The following is a 16,677-nucleotide window of genomic DNA, read 5'->3' on the forward strand; positions in this document are numbered from 1 at the left end:
ATTAAGGCAATCAGAGGGTTCATGGAAAAATCCACACGCCGAAATTCATCTCGAGTAATGGAGAAGGTACGATAATATGGTGACTTCATTTTGATCAAAAGATGGCACAACTCGTAAAACTCAGGTAAGAAACATAAAAGAGTTTAAGTGATTTTTGTGCGTGTTGATATCTCATTTGAGAGACTATTGAAATTATGTATTTTGTATTTCTCGCGTGAATAATATCACTGGGACTGGTTCCTCAAGTAGGACAGTCCTATTAATATGTATGACTGGTTCCTCGAGTAGGACAGTTGCATTCAATTTGTAGAAACTGGTTCCTCGAGTAGGACAGTTATGTTTGATTCGTAGGAGCTGGTTCCTCGAGTAGGACAGTTGCCTAAATGGTTCGGAACTGGTTCCTCGAGTAGGACAGTTGATTTGATTCGTAGGAGCTGGTTCCTCGAGTAGGACAGTTGCCTTAATGGTTCGAAACTGGTTCCTACTGAATTGGTTCCTCGAGTAGGACAGTTACGTTTGATTCATAGGAGCTGGTTCCTCGAGTAGGACAGTTGCCTTAATGGTTCGAAACTGATTCCTCGAGTAGGACAATAACATTTGATTTTTAGGAGCTGGTTCCTCGAGTAGGATAGTAACATTTGATTTATAGGAGCTGGTTCCTCGAGTAGGACAGTTACCTTAATGCTTCGGGGAGGATGGCGAGCCTCACCCTCGCCGAGGGCGGGGGGGGGGGGGGGGGGGGGGTGGGATGATGGACCACACCCTCGCTGCAGGCGGGGGTGGGATGGCGTGCCTCACCCCTCGTCGAGGGCAGAGGTGGGATGATGGACCACATCCTCGCTGCAGGCAGGGGTGGGATGGCGTGCCTCACCCCTCGTCGAGGGCGGGGGTGGGATGGCGTGGCTCACCCCTCGCCGAGGGCGGGGGTGGGATGATGGACCACACCCTCGCTGCAGGCGGGGGTGGGATGGCGTGACAAATTTTAATCATGCAGGATATAGGGTGTGTAACCGGTTCTGTTCAAGAAATGGGGGCAATCCTATCCCCAGATGTTAAAACGCAATGCGTGGCGGATAGACTCGCCATCACGGTTTGGTTTCCATTCTTCTATTGTTTTGCACGGCTCCATGCCTCGAATATTTTACTTTTGTTTTGTTTTTCTTTCTGAGCGTCTGCGAGCATAGACAAGAAAAACAAGGGTGCAAATAGGAGAGTGGAATACAAGGGGAAAATAGGAGAGTCGAAATATATGCCGACGTCGAGGCGCCCTCGTCGAAATAGACGCCGACGTCGAGGCGCCCTCGTCGAAATGGACGACGACGTCGAGGCGCCCTCGTAGAAATAGGACGCCGACGTCGAGGCACCCTTGTCGAAATGGACGCCGACGTCGAGGCACCCTCGTCGAAATGGACACCGACGTCGAGGCACCCTTGTCGAAGTGGACACCTACGCCGACGTCGAGACGCCCTTGCCTTCATTAAAATAGACACCTACGACGATGTCAAGGTTGACGCCAAGGGTCGACGACGAGATGCCAACATCGAGGTCGACACTAAGGTTATTGCGAAACACGTCGCCGACGTCGAGGTTGGAGTCGACGTCGAGGCATAGTAGTTATTGAGAAGGATGTCACTGACGTCGAGGCTGGTGTCGAGGTTATTGAGGAAAAATCACCACCGTCGAGGTTGACGCAGCAGATATTAAAGAAGACGTCATCGACGCCTACGCCGATGTCGACGTCATGGTCATTGTGAAGGAGACGTCATGACGTCGAGGCCGACGTCGCAGAATGTTAGGTGACTAAGAAAGGAAAAGAGGAAGAGTTTCGCAGTAGGGTACCTCAGGCTCGGAGTCTGGTTTGAGCTGCGCTGGGGGCACGGCTTAGGAACAAGGCAGCTCAGCGGGGGCACTGAGCGCAGGTGAGACTAGAAACTAGGCTTCGGCGTTGTGGGCGAGGCACCGTAGACGCCACAAGCAGACGAGTCCGCGACGGGAAGACCCGATACTAGAATGGCTGCAAGACAAAGGCAGATTTGAGTCCTGATTTGGGCACGTCGGCATCAGCGTCGTCGACGAGATGAGATGCCGACTCTAAACAAGGAACGAGGATCTTCTTATACGGGCATCTACATTTTCAACACGAGGAAGGCCTAGATGAAATTCAAAGAGGGGTGCCCAAAGAGAAATATAAAGATGTGGATCCCATAGAGAAATTTGAGCTTTGGAAATTTTCTCTTGGGATGAATTCCCAAGGAGAAAATTTAGGGGCATTGTGGAGGTGGTCAATTAATTTGACCATGCAATCAAGGCAGTTAAAGGGAAGTAATAGCAATAGTAAATGCAACGGTTAATGTAGCTGTAAATGCGACGATAAATGCGACATTCAGTATGGCAATCATGACCGCCAATAAGTGACGGTTATTGCAGGAGTGAATACAACCTTAATGGTGGCGTGCCGCTCAAGTCACTGCGACTTGCTGTGCAAGTTTACTTGCAGCCCACGCCGAAATACACCTATAAATAGGCTGCTCGACATCGAGGTAAAGCATCGAATTCCAATTCACTCTACTCCACTACTAAGAAACGTACTGACTTAGGCATCGGAGAGTTTTCTGCATGTACCCCCCCTCCTCCTCGAGCCGACGGTCAAACTTCGAGTCAACGCTCGAGGGAAGCTTCTTGATTGTTCCCGGTCAGCTCCTGCTCCAGTCCGCATTCATTGGTGAGTCAAACTCCTCAACGGAATTTTTCTACACCAACACCCGTTGGGTCACCAGGTCACCTACTATTCACTATTTTTAGTATATATTTTCATTATCTGGGTCACAAAATACACTGTGTCAGTGACCTAAGACACAAAATACACTGTGCAGGTCACCATGGTGACCCAGAAAGTGATCCAGGGTGACCCAGGGCACGAAATACACTGCACTCGTGACCCAGAGGGTAAAATAACACATAAAAAGCAATCAATAGTAGGTGACCTGGTGACCCACGGGTGAACTTGGTCTTATATGTACACCTTATCTATATCTATATTATAATAAAGAGAAGAGAAGGTGTTTATTTTCAATCACAGGAAAATAAAGAGAATATAATCTTCAAATATTACAAAAAAAAAACTAAAAACTGAAATAATAATAGAATAATCATGTCAATTAAAAAAATAAATAAAATTAAAATGAAAGGTAGTTACTAAGACTGTCACTCGGTTGGTTCGAACGGGTTATAGGTGTTACTAACTTCAAAATCAAAGCTTTCGGTTTCAAAATTGAGCTACCAATTACCAACCAAAATTTTCAGTTTTCAATCATATCTACCAAATTCAGTATTTCAGTTTTCGGTATTACCAACTTTAAAATAACTAACTCTTTATATTATAAATTAGAATAAACAGTACTAGGTTTTTCAATTTTATAGTGGTAAACTTTGTATTCATCTACTTATTATAGCTTTCTTTTGTACACATGACATTAAATTTTAGCCATTTAAAAAAAAACTAGATTCTTTAACCATTTTTAACCAGATTACTTAAGATACATGTACTGTTAATGTAGCATATATATAGTAATGTTCGTACTATTATGAAATTTTTTATGTTTGATTCTTAATATACATGTATGTGTATTGAAAAATATAGTATATAAAGCTAATATTTAGATAATCAGTAGATTCGGTATTTACCAAAACCAAACCAACTCTTTTAGTAATTTTCGATTTCAGTTTTATCGGTATTGGTTACCAAAAAATCGGATTACCAAACCTAAAATATATGTTGGTATTCGATCAGTTTGGTAATTACCAAATCAAGTGGTAGTCCTAGTAGTTACTGTTGTAGGAAACTAGATTGATCCAGAAACTACCTGCCAACAAAAGAAAAGGAGAAGCTGATGTTTGTGCTCATCTTGACCATAACTGCACCACGGAAAAAATATGGGAGAATCACTTGCATCCAAACATTTCAAAAGCCCTGTTATTTGATTGCCTAGGGTCCAGATGCCTTAGAGACCAACCTTTAGTCTCCTTTGTACTTTTCTTTAAAAAAAAAAAAAAAAATCTCCACCAGAGTGCAAACTGTGTAATATGTATGAATTCGACGACGTTCCTAGTCATCTGCTTGGAGTGATTTTCAGTAGTAGCTAGGTCGGCCAAATACCAATAGCTGGGAACTTGCCCCGTAATCTCTTTAGTTTCATTTATTAATTATTACCTTCGAGGAATTAAGTAGATGAATCATATCCTTCTGGAAAAAAAAAATAAAAAAAATCATATTTATCTAAAAACTTGGTCTCTAAATAAGTTTAGGTCGGGTCAACTTGGCTGTATCCTATCATTATTAGTGATGTTAATCATAATCCAAGTGGCCGGGATGTGGATATTCTGACCACCGTAATAATTCACCATTACAAGGGCATGACGTATATAGCCTTCCAAATTGGAACTGATCAACCCCATTGAATAAGTATATATTTAATTATTTAATTAGCTGGCTTCAATTTATAAAAACTCAACATAAATTCAATCTATTTGACCCAAAAAAAAAAAAAATATGAATTCAATCTTAGGCTCATTAAAATTCTTGTATTCTCCTTTTAAAAAAATTCTTGTATTCTATGGTTTCATTAATTAAGACTTGAGGGTAGCCGCACCGGCCCTCTTTCTAAAAAAAAAAAAAAAATCTTGTGTATTTTTATCTCTTTTCATCATAGTCTAGGGAAAATTAATTTTGTTGTTGATGCAATAATAAATGTACATGAGGCACTCTTCTTCTTTTGTTTGAGATTACATATATGCCCATCTGATCCAAAATAATTTGACAAGATTACGCTAGCATAACCTATTCCCCTTTATGTCAAAATACATTAGTGGATTCCAGAATTCGTCATAAGTAATGGGGTTGATATAAAACAAAGAAATGAAGTACACATGCGATGATGTGATAATGTAATGTGAGGAATCAATCAAATAGGAGAGATCGATTGTGACATTGTATTATTTAAAATTAAGAGTAATCATCAAATTCGTGTTCTACTTGTTGGTCCCCTCCCTTGTTGTTATTGATGTTGTACGAAGGAATTGACAAATATGAACCAAATGCCCGTGCAATCATTATATACATACAATTAGCAGGAAAGAAGACACAAATAATAAAGGAGGCAAAGATAGCTAGCTACGAATGCATATTAGACACTATCTTGTAAAATGAATATGCCTACTATTATTTTGCTTCAATATTTTTGACGGAAATGTTTGCATGCGTCCCAATCTGTTTTCTTTAATTTATTGCCCAACAAACTCTCTTCAATTATTTGGCTATGCATGCATGCATGTATATGGTCAATTTGATCCCCAATCCCCATCACTAGCTAGCTAGCTAATTCCTAACTCTTAAAATTGACCACCAGAGCTTGTTCTCGTCTCTGCCGACGATGCTCCTTTTCCCTCACTAATGAAGTTGGAGGATTTCAATCATTTCATATTTGATTTGCAATCTATTGGAACCGACAGTCAAATGTAATAAGATAGTCAACTCTTAACCCAAAGAGTCAATCTTGGCTCAACAAGGTTCTTATTGTTCATTATTGCATTTAATAATGTGAATTATGCACAAGATGACAGAACCCGACCCGAATTTCACTCCAAAACCCGAATCGAGCCTATGGGACCCACTTTAGGTGAAATTTTACCAAAAAAAAAAATCAGCAGAACCTCCCCTAAAATGGACTACCCAAAGTTCACAAAATAACCTGGACATGAGCGTTAGCTCAGTGGTTAGAGCACCCACTACCTAAGATCGAGGTTATGGGTTCGAGTCACCATGGGGGTAGGAGTGAAATCCTTTGATCCTCTTTAAATAAAAGAAAAAAAAAATCTCACAACCATATATTTACATTCCAGGTATAATTTACATTCCGGAATACAATTCCACCTTAACACCGTCATAGCATTCAAATTCTCAAGTATTAACATTTTTCCAAATCCTTCAATAATTATAACTCAAATCACTAGCACAACAACGATTATTTTAATCAACTCTCGATAATAATATTCTTGAACAACAATCATACATATCCAATAATTCCAATCAATGAAATTTCATGATATCAAAGTATTCGACGATTCACATACACAAGATATATATGATTAGCAGATTAAAATTAAGCATTTTTGGGTGGCTGCATGCGCCACCACCAGTGGCGGCGTGTGGGTTTCACGCGCCACCGCACCCACAACCAAAACTGGCCATTCAACTTACACCAATAGCATCTCCACAACAAGCCTAACAATATCTATACCTGCAACAACAATCAATTCCAAACGGTTTGGCCGGAAATCAACCAAAAAATCAAGAAACCGACGAGCTATTGTTTCCGATCACTGTTCACCTTCGATTCTTCCTCCACCGGCCATATCTAGCTGCAAAAAGCTAGTGATGATGATCAGCATCACCCCAACAACCAAAACCCCCAAGAAATCAGGCCGGAAACCGCTTGAAATAGGAGATCGAAGCAAATTTCCGATTTCCACATTCTGGAAATTTCTCTTCGAATCTCAACATTCAAAGCTACCCAAAGTGAAAAACTTACATGAATGAATAGAGAAGGAAGAGAGGAAGCTTTTTCGATCAGTGGCGTTCGGCGGTGGTCTGACAGTGGAGAAATCGCTGGAAAACGCAGCTCGGGTCCGTACGGTGAAAAAAATGAAGGCTTGGGGTCTGGGATCGGGTTTTCCCGATTTTGGGGCTGCTTTGCTTTCTCTCTCCACTTTCCCAAAGTGGAAACTCATTTAAAACCCAATTTATGAATAGTAATTTCTATTTTTGATCATAACTTTTCCGTCCGAATTTTGATTTGAGCAAACTACGTACCTACGAACTCGATTTAATGTGTTCTATGACATTCACAAGGAAATTTTCTAAATTATCGGACCAAAGAAAAAGTTAACTCTTCGTCCATTAAACGGTAAAACGTAACTCACGAACTAAAAACGTCCTTTACTAACGGTAAATAATAATAAGCTAAGATTTTGGGGTACGGGGTATGACACAAGATGCCTTTAGCATCCCTTAACCCTATTTGAGCAAAACTCCCAATTCTCAAGACTATTGGACTATCCCTAGCTACCATCTTTGTACCCTCAATTTTTTTTTTTTCCTGAAGGAGAGATGGTTTGGCTGCCCATAAGCCTTAATTAATGAAATTATAGAATATATAAGGGGGGGGGGGGGGAACATAGAGCGTGAACCCCATATTACAACAAGTAATGTATTCTAACATGTACCAGTTAGCAAATAGTGCTCGACTGACAACTCTATTTGCTTTGACAAAGCAATGACATAACGGAAAGATAACTCTACAAAGGAGAAACATCATAACAAATTGCGCAACTTTCCTACAATGTTGCCACACGAAATCTACTCCGGCAACACTCTATTTCATCCTGCCACTAAGAGGTTGCGACCATTTGACAAAATCAGAAACTTGCCGCCTAACTAGGGCAATCAAGACATGGAAGGTGACCATTTGTACCCTCAATTTAACTGCCGATATGTTTTTAAAGAAATCCAAAATCTCAACTTCTTTATTTTTTTCTATATAAAAAATTCATTATTTATTTATTTTGAGAGCAGAAAAAAGTCATTGATGACTTGGTTATTGCCTTATCTAGCCTCCATTGTGAATTTTTGCTCATTTGACCTCTCATACTCTCTACACCTCCTATTTGCTTTTAAATACAAACATTTGCTCATTAGACCTTCTTTTGAATACCTAAAATAACCTTAATTATAACATTCACATATGATACGTGCAAAAGCAATCGCCAATTTAACCCTGAAAAGATGTAGTTGTTAGTATAGAATAAGCAGGGATCGTTCAAGCCGGGGATTGAGGGTACAAACATGTGAAACGAAATCAAAGAAAAAGAATTTACAAATTTACGAAAATGTTAAAAAACATTTACAAGTTCACACAAAAGTTAGAAGAACAACAAAGAAAGAATTATAGAGACATACATGTATCACACAAATTAGAGAGCAAAGAATGAGAAAGCAACGAAAACTAATACATATATACTCACACAATTCGAAACAAAGAAAGAATTTAAGTTAGAAAAGGTTATGGAAATCCTACTCCTACTTATATACATTTTACAAGTCATAGTTATATTAGAAATCCACATACAACAAGGATTACTAGTCATACTCTAATTAGGAATACTTAATCTACAAGAAAACAAATTCCCTAAAAAATAGGAACCAATCCCTAAAAAATAGGAGCAAACCCTAAAAAATAGGAAAACATCCCTAAAAATTAGGAAGACAAATCCAAATTGAATTCTAACTACCAAAGCATGCACAAAACGTCACAAACACATTCTAACCTAATATTTACGAATTCTAACACATATTTTCAGATTATATACTTAGCTAATTACGTTAACATGCTACCTAAAATCCTAAAAACCGATTTTATTTATTTACAAATATACAAGAACAAGAAAACGTAAAGATAAATTCATTTACAAAGGTGGGAAAAGAAGAACTTTTGGAAAACAATTTATCAAGAACTAATCAAGATAAATTCATTCATGCAATCTTTAATCTTTGTAGTTATCATGGAACGATATCAACCCAAGAAACAAAGTTACAAGCGAACAATATCCCTTACATGACTTCCCTTTACACAATTGACTAGAACAAGCGCCTAACCAATATACTTCAAACGCAAGTATCACACAAACGAAGCGATTCATAATCTCATGCATTCAAATCATTAAGAGCAAGTGAAAGTTTAGTCAATAAACATGCAAATTCAAGTACTCAAAGCAAGTCTTTTCATTACATGCATAATCTGATTTCGACCTTTGTCCAAAGCCTTTACCACTTAAGTGAATTATGGTTATAACGCATAAACCTAATTACTAGCTCCAATTACATGCAATCACTCTAAGTTTCGAACCAACACTATGCCAAAAAGGCCTTCAGACGACACGCATCAGACGACATAAGTTTTGTTTTATGTCGTCTGAGTTTTTCAGACGACATAATTTTTTTTTCTGTCGTCTGAATATACACTAAAACCATACTGGTTTAATTTGGAAAAATGGTGAGCATTCAGACAACACATTTGTGTAGTTGTAGAAGGTGGTGATTTCCTATCTCAAATTTGGATAAATTGTGAGCATTCAGACAACACATTTGTGTAGTTGTAGAAAGTGGTGATTTCCTATCTCAAATTTGGATAAATGGTGAGCATTCAGACAACACATTTGTGTAGTTGTAGAAGGTGGTGATTTCCTATCAAATTTGGAGGGATATCCAAAAATTAATTGAGTTTTTTCCCTCTCAAATAGCCACGCTCTAGTTGGCTAGAATTTGTGACATTCAGACAACATTTAAATGTCGTCGAGTGTGGAGTTTGTTTTAAAATTTTCCAAGTCATTTTGACTTGTGCTTTTGGACATAGATCCCTCGCAATTAAGTCATTTTCTGTCATTCTCATTCGATCAGCTCTCTCAGCTTGACCTAGAACTCGCAAAACTGAAAACCTCAAAAACCAGAGCCTTCTCACTCAGCTCTCTCAGAACTCGATTCTCACTCTCTCCTTCGTCTTCTCGCTCTCTCGATTCTTCTTCTTAGTCTCTCCGTCTTCTTCTTAGTTTCAATTTTAGGTTTGATTTCGATTAGGTTTTTCTTCTATTTGGGGTGATTGGATTTTTCTTCTATTTGGGGTGATTGGATTTTACTTTTCCTCTTATCCTCTTCAAAATGAGGTGTTCCAATTACTGGAAACCCAGACCTCTCTCTCTTTCTCTGACTCTCAGCCTCCTTCACTGTCGATGGCGGCGAAACGGCGACATTCAGTGACTCTTGTCTTGGTCTCTCCATGAATTCTTAGTCAATCACTTAGTGACTCGTCGTCTCTCTCTCTCAATCTCTCCTGGACGGTCGCCGGCACTAGCCCTCTCCCTCTATCCTCGAAGGTCGACGGCACCGACCCTTTCTCCTTGAATTAGACTGGAGCAGTGGAAGGCGATACTGTTGGAATCGAGAGAGCGGGAGAAGAAGTCAGTTCGAGTTTCATTTGGATCAATCTTGAAAGCTTGGCTATCGAAGGTATTGTTTCCCAGATTCCTATTTTTTTGTTTTGATTGGGGTTTTTGTTGCGGTTGGGTTTGGATTGATATGGGTTTCAATCTTTTTGCTGTGATTGGTTTTGAATTCAATTGGGTTTCGATTTTGTAGGGGTATTGTTCGGTTTTGTTGTGAGGAGGAAGAGGACCTGCGTTTTGGATAACTGCGTTTTGAGCCAAGGAGAAGATGAGGGACTTGGGTATAGGGTTGTGATCGATACTTAGTTTTTGGGGTAAGTTCACGTAATTTCGATTTTGATTGAAATATTGAAATTCTGGTTTTGATTTCAATATGGATTCTGTTTGATTGCTGGGTCAGTGAACAATTTTGAGAGTTGTTATACAATTTCTGCTTAAACCTTACTTTGGTGTTGAATGAATATGGTTAATGGTTCTAAATGTTTAATGAATGTCTTTGACGTTTTCCCCTATTGCGGCTTTTGTCATCTGCAGACGTGTTAGTGCAATAATGTTTGCGAGAAGAGGTCCAAGAGGCTGCGCTTATGCAGATCCAGAACGACAATTAGTCCAAAGGTATTACAATTAGTTTTCTCTCTGCTTTGTCAGTGTCATGCTGATTAACCTGCCAATTACAATACAATTTCAATTCACAGAGTTAGTTCAGTTGTGATATGTCCTTGAATGGCAAGCTTATTATGCCTTTTACTTGCAGGAATATCAAAGTTGGCGACTCGTAACAAGGGCTCAACTCGTACTAACATGTGAGACATATTCTGGGTTGAGAAATTCTGGGAAAAATTTCAGTACAAGGTGCGGTTACTCGATCCTCTTTTTTTTTTTCCCAATCTTTTGTTTATATAATTTGTTTGATATGTCGACTGTTGTACATACATGTACATTTGCAAGCATAATTAGCTATAATGGGCCACGCTCATTCGACCGCCAAAGGTACTAATTCCAACCAAAGGAATGACATGCAAACACACCGCCAGGCGGGCTACAACCTCGGCGGCGGATCACCCCCAGATCACCGCTAACGCGCCGCCACGCGCCGCGCCAAGATAGCATCAGAAGCTCCCAGAGCTGGGGACTGAAGCACATCAGTCCCACATCGAAAACAAAGAGAAGATCAACCTCTTCCTCACCTATAAAAGGTTCTCTCCTCTCTCCTCATTAATTACGCATTCAATACTTACCTACTGTTACTTTGTCAACATAAATACATTGACTAACTTAGGCATCGGAGAGTTGAAGACCGCCCAACGCGGTCTCCCTCTGACGCCCTTTGTATTTTACTTGACAGGTAGCGGAGGCTTTGAGAACGTCACAAGTATCGATCCGCCCTCCGGATCAGCGTTAACAAAGGTTCAGCTACCGCCGAACTTTTAGACATTAACAACTGTGTATTGATATTGGATTGTGTTATACTGATGATAAGATAGTGTAGATATTGGATTGTGTTACACTATTGATAAGATAGTGTTGGAATACTAATCTGGCATTTACGGTTTAGGAAATTAGGGTTCTTGCTGATTGTGTAGTAATTCAATTTTGGATTTTGAACTGTTATTGATGCTTAATTGTGGTTCTTTTTATTATTATAAATTTAATATCTACCAGTAATTGTAAAGGTGCTTCCGTGCTAGTATTCAATCTGCTAGTTCTGAATTTTGATTCCATCAAGAGGAATGACGCCACTGGGCAACCTGCTACTGCAACTACTGGAGGGTAAGTAAATACCTTTATGTGGAGACTGTAGATCTAGTCTATAAACAAACAGCTTCATAGTATAATATGGATATTATCTACAATGAGATGAATTTCATATTTTCTTAGATAATCTTAATAAACTTTGTAGTTCCAGCATAACAATAGCTTTGGATGTATAAGGATTGCCACATTCTTGAAGGATAAGTACTTTGGAAGTTGAGAAACTTCCGACTCATAGCTGCAATGAATTAGATTATATACAAAGTTTTACTGATAGGATATATTTTGTACATAGTGGGGTTGTATTGTACATTAATAATTGACTTGCTTGCAGAAACTTAATATTCCTATGGCTGAGGTCGTCTATAAGACGCCCTATACGTTAGATGATGGAGCAGTTACACTTGGATCAAAGAAGACCACTATCTCTGTGATTGATCCGATGATTGAGGGATAATCATAAATACACTTCATCTGGTGGAGAGGAGCAGGGTGTTCTGTACCCTAGTATTATTAAAGGCATTAAGCAATGGATCGATCAAGCCTGTTCCAACGAATCCAAATGCTGCTAAGCCGCTACTATATGTCACGGTGACAGTTCCCTTGTTAGATATTAGATAATGCCAACTTGTTAGATAATGCCCTTCTTATTTCTAATCATTGTAGTCTGCTTGGGATTTTGATCAGGGAAAATAAGTTCACTTGGATTGTTGATAAAACCTTAAAAGCAAACTTTAATCATCTCCTGGAATTAATTGAATTAAATAAGTCAAGGGATAAAGGGTGGCAGGGAATAAAGTTCTGACATAATCTGTTAGATGAGTTTCGAGGGCTGTTTTATATATATATATATATATATATATATATATATATATATATATATATATATATATATATATATATATTTTCATTCTGATCATACCAAAACCTAAATAGATTTTAGCATGCCTCTCTAATATTGTTTTTATATTCTTGCAGGTGCTACTAATAAGCCTCAGGAACTAGATGACACGGTTCTTAGGAGATTGGTTAGTTTTATTTTCTTCTCTCTTACACAACAAGATGGGGAATTTTAATCAAGCTTTGCAGTAACAACATAGTTGGTTAAAGGATCTGTGGTTCTGTTCTGTGTATCCAGTTGTTTAGGAGTTTCATTTGGTGTTGGTTGAGTTCTAGTTGCTTAAGAGTTTCTCTTTTATCTGCTGAAATTAATGGGTATAAATCATGAATGCATTTGTGCCTGCTATATTTGTCTCTTCCTTTTTGTTCTTAAACCCAGTATGAAAGAACTTTGCTTGCACTTTGTTAATTAAAGCCTTTTTGGTCTTATGCATTGCTTAATTAAACTATCAGAACATTCATTCTTCTTTATAGTTATCATGCTCTGAACCATATTTAGCAGAGGATTCTGAGTTCTAAATTCTTAGAAGCTCTTTTATATAAGGATCCTGTGGTACTATGTCTTTATGGATTCTGTATTACAATTTTGCTCCAAGAATATTTGAGGGAGTAGTACAATATAACCCTCCTAATGCCATATGCTCTTATTATTGAGTTATGAAATTTATGTGAAGAGAAAGGTTCATTATTTTTTTGATGCACATCATTTTAGTTAACAAAAAAAAAAACAGAAGGGTCTGCTATCTGTTAGGTACAGCACGCTATGCATTACGTGAAAAGAAAAAAAAATACAGACTGCCCGTTGTTGGCTGAGGAACTCTGGCTTAATTTATAATTGTACTGAGTCCATGGCACCTCTAATAAATTTTAAATGAGTAGGCTAATCAGTATTTCACGCTAACTTTGATTTGTTTATTAGAATATAAGCCTGTGGTTGTTTAACAGTAAGTGTATTAGAATATAAGCCTGTGGTTGTTTAACAGTAAAATTTTATTGGTCATGCTCAAATCCTACTGGTGCATATTCAGGTAAATCCACACACACATCAGCTGAAACTTTGTGATTTTTGGAGTGCAAAAGTATTGAGTGAGCCAGACAGACTTGTTGGCCGGGGAGCTATTGCAGCCTGGGGGATATCTCAAATTAATTGAGTTGGGTCTTGAAGGTAAGCAATCACCTAATCTAGAATTGTGTGCATTTTGAAATTGTTTAATTTAACTTCATGCTTCTACTGAAGTTGAATGATTATTACTAAACTAGTACCTAAATTTTGATGAACATTGAACAATATCTATTCCTGACCACAGATTGTGCAAATGAGTAGATTGATGCCCAGAAAGTGTTTGGTTATGCTCTTTACAAATATGGGAAGGATACAACACTGTCTTATCCCTTGGAGGCTTGGAGGCATCTGCTCATATGGACCAGTTTCTCTTCTCTCTGGTCTTAACCCTCGTCCATTACACTTGTTTCTCCATTTCTTTGCAGCTGCCATCTATGGTGTTGGCCGCTTAATGCTTCCGTTCCCTTCACCTAAACGCATGTGGCTTGGGTTTCTATTGATCTTGGTATGTCAAAGAAATTATTTACACTTCTTTCTTGTGTTCACATTTGTCAGTTATGTATAAATTTCCATGTAAACATAACTGGCTGCTTATAAATATCTCTCTGGTGTTCTATTTTCAGAGTGCAGCACACATCATATTCAGTCTCTTAAGGTAAGTTCTAAGTTTGAATTGGTTAATGACTTAATGGGTAGTTGGGTACTAAATCTATTTCAATATTTTGCATTCTAAGGTTTATCTGTTGGGTTATTCAGTTGAGTGCTAGACAATAGTGTTCTTGAGCTTATGCCAATAAGTATTTATTTATTTTTTTATATTTTGTGAGAATGCTGATAATTGATTTGATGTGGTCTTTCAGCTATGAGATGGGATGTTAACATTTTGATCTTTCTTGATATCAGAAAAGCTTTAGCTGGTGTAACTTTGATATAATTTAAGCCTAGCCTATGCAGGCTATAGCGTTTACCAATCCTAAGTAACCTTTATTTTAAAATTTCATTTCTAATTTAAGATTATGTGCACATTAAGAAAGGGGGAATTCTAAGAGAAGATATTGATTACTGTTATGCTTCATTGATATGATTGCCTTCTTATCTGTGGTTTCTGCTTCAGACTGGTTTTCCTTATACTTTCAACTGAATTCATAGACCCTTTCTCGCATATTCATGATCTTCATAGGTATAGTTTGTGTTTGATACGAATTATATGATGCATTTCTATTCTTAAAAGCTGTATGCTTAATTTTTCTTTTGTCAATTGCATCATTTATTCTTCTTTGTATGAAATCCTTATTCGTACTTTTTATTGCATTGCAGGTCTGTTAGCAAAAAGAAATAGGTGAGATTTCTGCAGGTCTGTTAACAAAAAGAAATAGGTGAGATTTCATCTTTGTATGACTCAATTCCTACTCATGAAAAAAAAAAATTAAGCGTGATTTGTTACAAATCACCTATAGTATTTGATACCATTTGCATTGGTTCACATATCATTGTAGTGCTCTAATCCATCGAAACAAGGAAAAAACTTGCATGTCTTAATCCTCATTTATTCGATTGTTGGATTACCTTTTTTTTTTTTTCCTTGCATGTCTTAATCAGGTCTTCCAGTTTTTTGTATCATGTTCTTTAGTTTCTCGCAGAGGATTGATGGTATTTTTTAATATGTTATTTTGTGATTGCCTTATGTGCAGGTTGTGTTGGTTGAAGTTTTTAGGGTTGGGTTATTGTTGGATTGCTTGCTTTTCATAAGGCAGCGTAGTGAAGGTAGTGCTTCTTCTTCTTCTTATGACTTTTCTCTAATTGGATTATATATACTACTCACATTTTATAGATTTGATTTTAAAAATAGGGGATACTGTTATGAAGATTGTAGCCAAATTTTATTGCTGAATTTTTTTTCCAAATTTAGATTATGGTTATATAGCTTTGATATCTTCTTTTGATTTGTGGACTTTTATTGCTATGTTATTTGCATTACAGTTTTAGCGAGATTTTATTGCTTTTGTGAAGTTATAACTGTAATCCAAAGAAGGTAGTGGCAAATTGCTTTTGTGAAGCATAGTATTTTGAATGAAAAGGAGGTTGGAGGCTCATCAATCCTCAAAGTTCTTCTTTCAGCTGATGTACAGAAAGATAGAGACAAATGCCAACAAACAAATTGATGATTAGAACTGATGGGCAGTTTAGAATATATGGGCCGTTTAGAACTGATGTTGATTATTAGAACTGTGATGTTGATGATTAGAACTGTGTTGTTGATGATTAGGTTCTGATGTTGATGATTAGAACTATGTACATGAGACAATGGTGGATTAATGGAAATTGCAATGAATGATTTTGGATGTGGATTTTATGGTTTCAGGAATAGCCAATTTTAATTTCCAGAATGCATGCATACCAATTGTATAGGGGACTACTAAAATATGTCATCACAAACTGCAAGCTACAACAAAAGCACACCAAAATGTGTGGTTGCAACTGCACAGACACAACACAAAAACCAATAATAAAGTGTATAACAACAACAAATAAGTGTGATTGGACGTGATTACAGACAATATAAAACACTTACTATTAGTGGTCCTTGTTATATTCAGACCACAAAAATTTGTCGTCTAAATAATCTCAAACGACAGTAAATTGTCGTCGTAATGAGATTGACATAACAGAAATCTATTGTCTAAACCATTTCCCAACATCACATATGTATAATTGCAAAATCTTTCACACAACACTTAAATGTCATACAAATCAACCATAGTACGACACTTAATTGTCCTCTGATACACTTTACGACCACATATAATTGTCGTGTAAAGTAAATTAGCACAACCTTTAAGTGTTGTTGTATGAGAGAAGACACTACATATGAGTCTTCATATTTCTTATTTAAGGGCATTCAGACCACA

General features: G+C 37.8%; 2 long non-coding RNA genes across 2 annotated transcripts; both read left to right on the plus strand.

The window, feature by feature from the left end:
- Window positions 1-9,927: 9,927 nt before the first annotated feature.
- On the plus strand, window positions 9,928-10,656 carry LOC133736504 (uncharacterized). The gene is made up of 3 exons (XR_009859590.1): window positions 9,928-10,117; window positions 10,247-10,367; window positions 10,588-10,656. It is a non-coding gene; the product is annotated as an uncharacterized LOC133736504 (long non-coding RNA).
- Window positions 10,657-11,727: 1,071 nt separating this feature from the next.
- LOC133736466 (uncharacterized) lies at window positions 11,728-12,835 on the plus strand. Its single transcript, XR_009859574.1, has 3 exons — window positions 11,728-11,823; window positions 12,140-12,396; window positions 12,784-12,835. It is a non-coding gene; the product is annotated as an uncharacterized LOC133736466 (long non-coding RNA).
- Window positions 12,836-16,677: the final 3,842 nt, after the last annotated feature.

This window comes from Rosa rugosa, chromosome 3 (genome assembly GCF_958449725.1).
Source record: "Rosa rugosa chromosome 3, drRosRugo1.1, whole genome shotgun sequence".
Lineage (NCBI taxonomy): Eukaryota > Viridiplantae > Streptophyta > Magnoliopsida > Rosales > Rosaceae > Rosa > Rosa rugosa.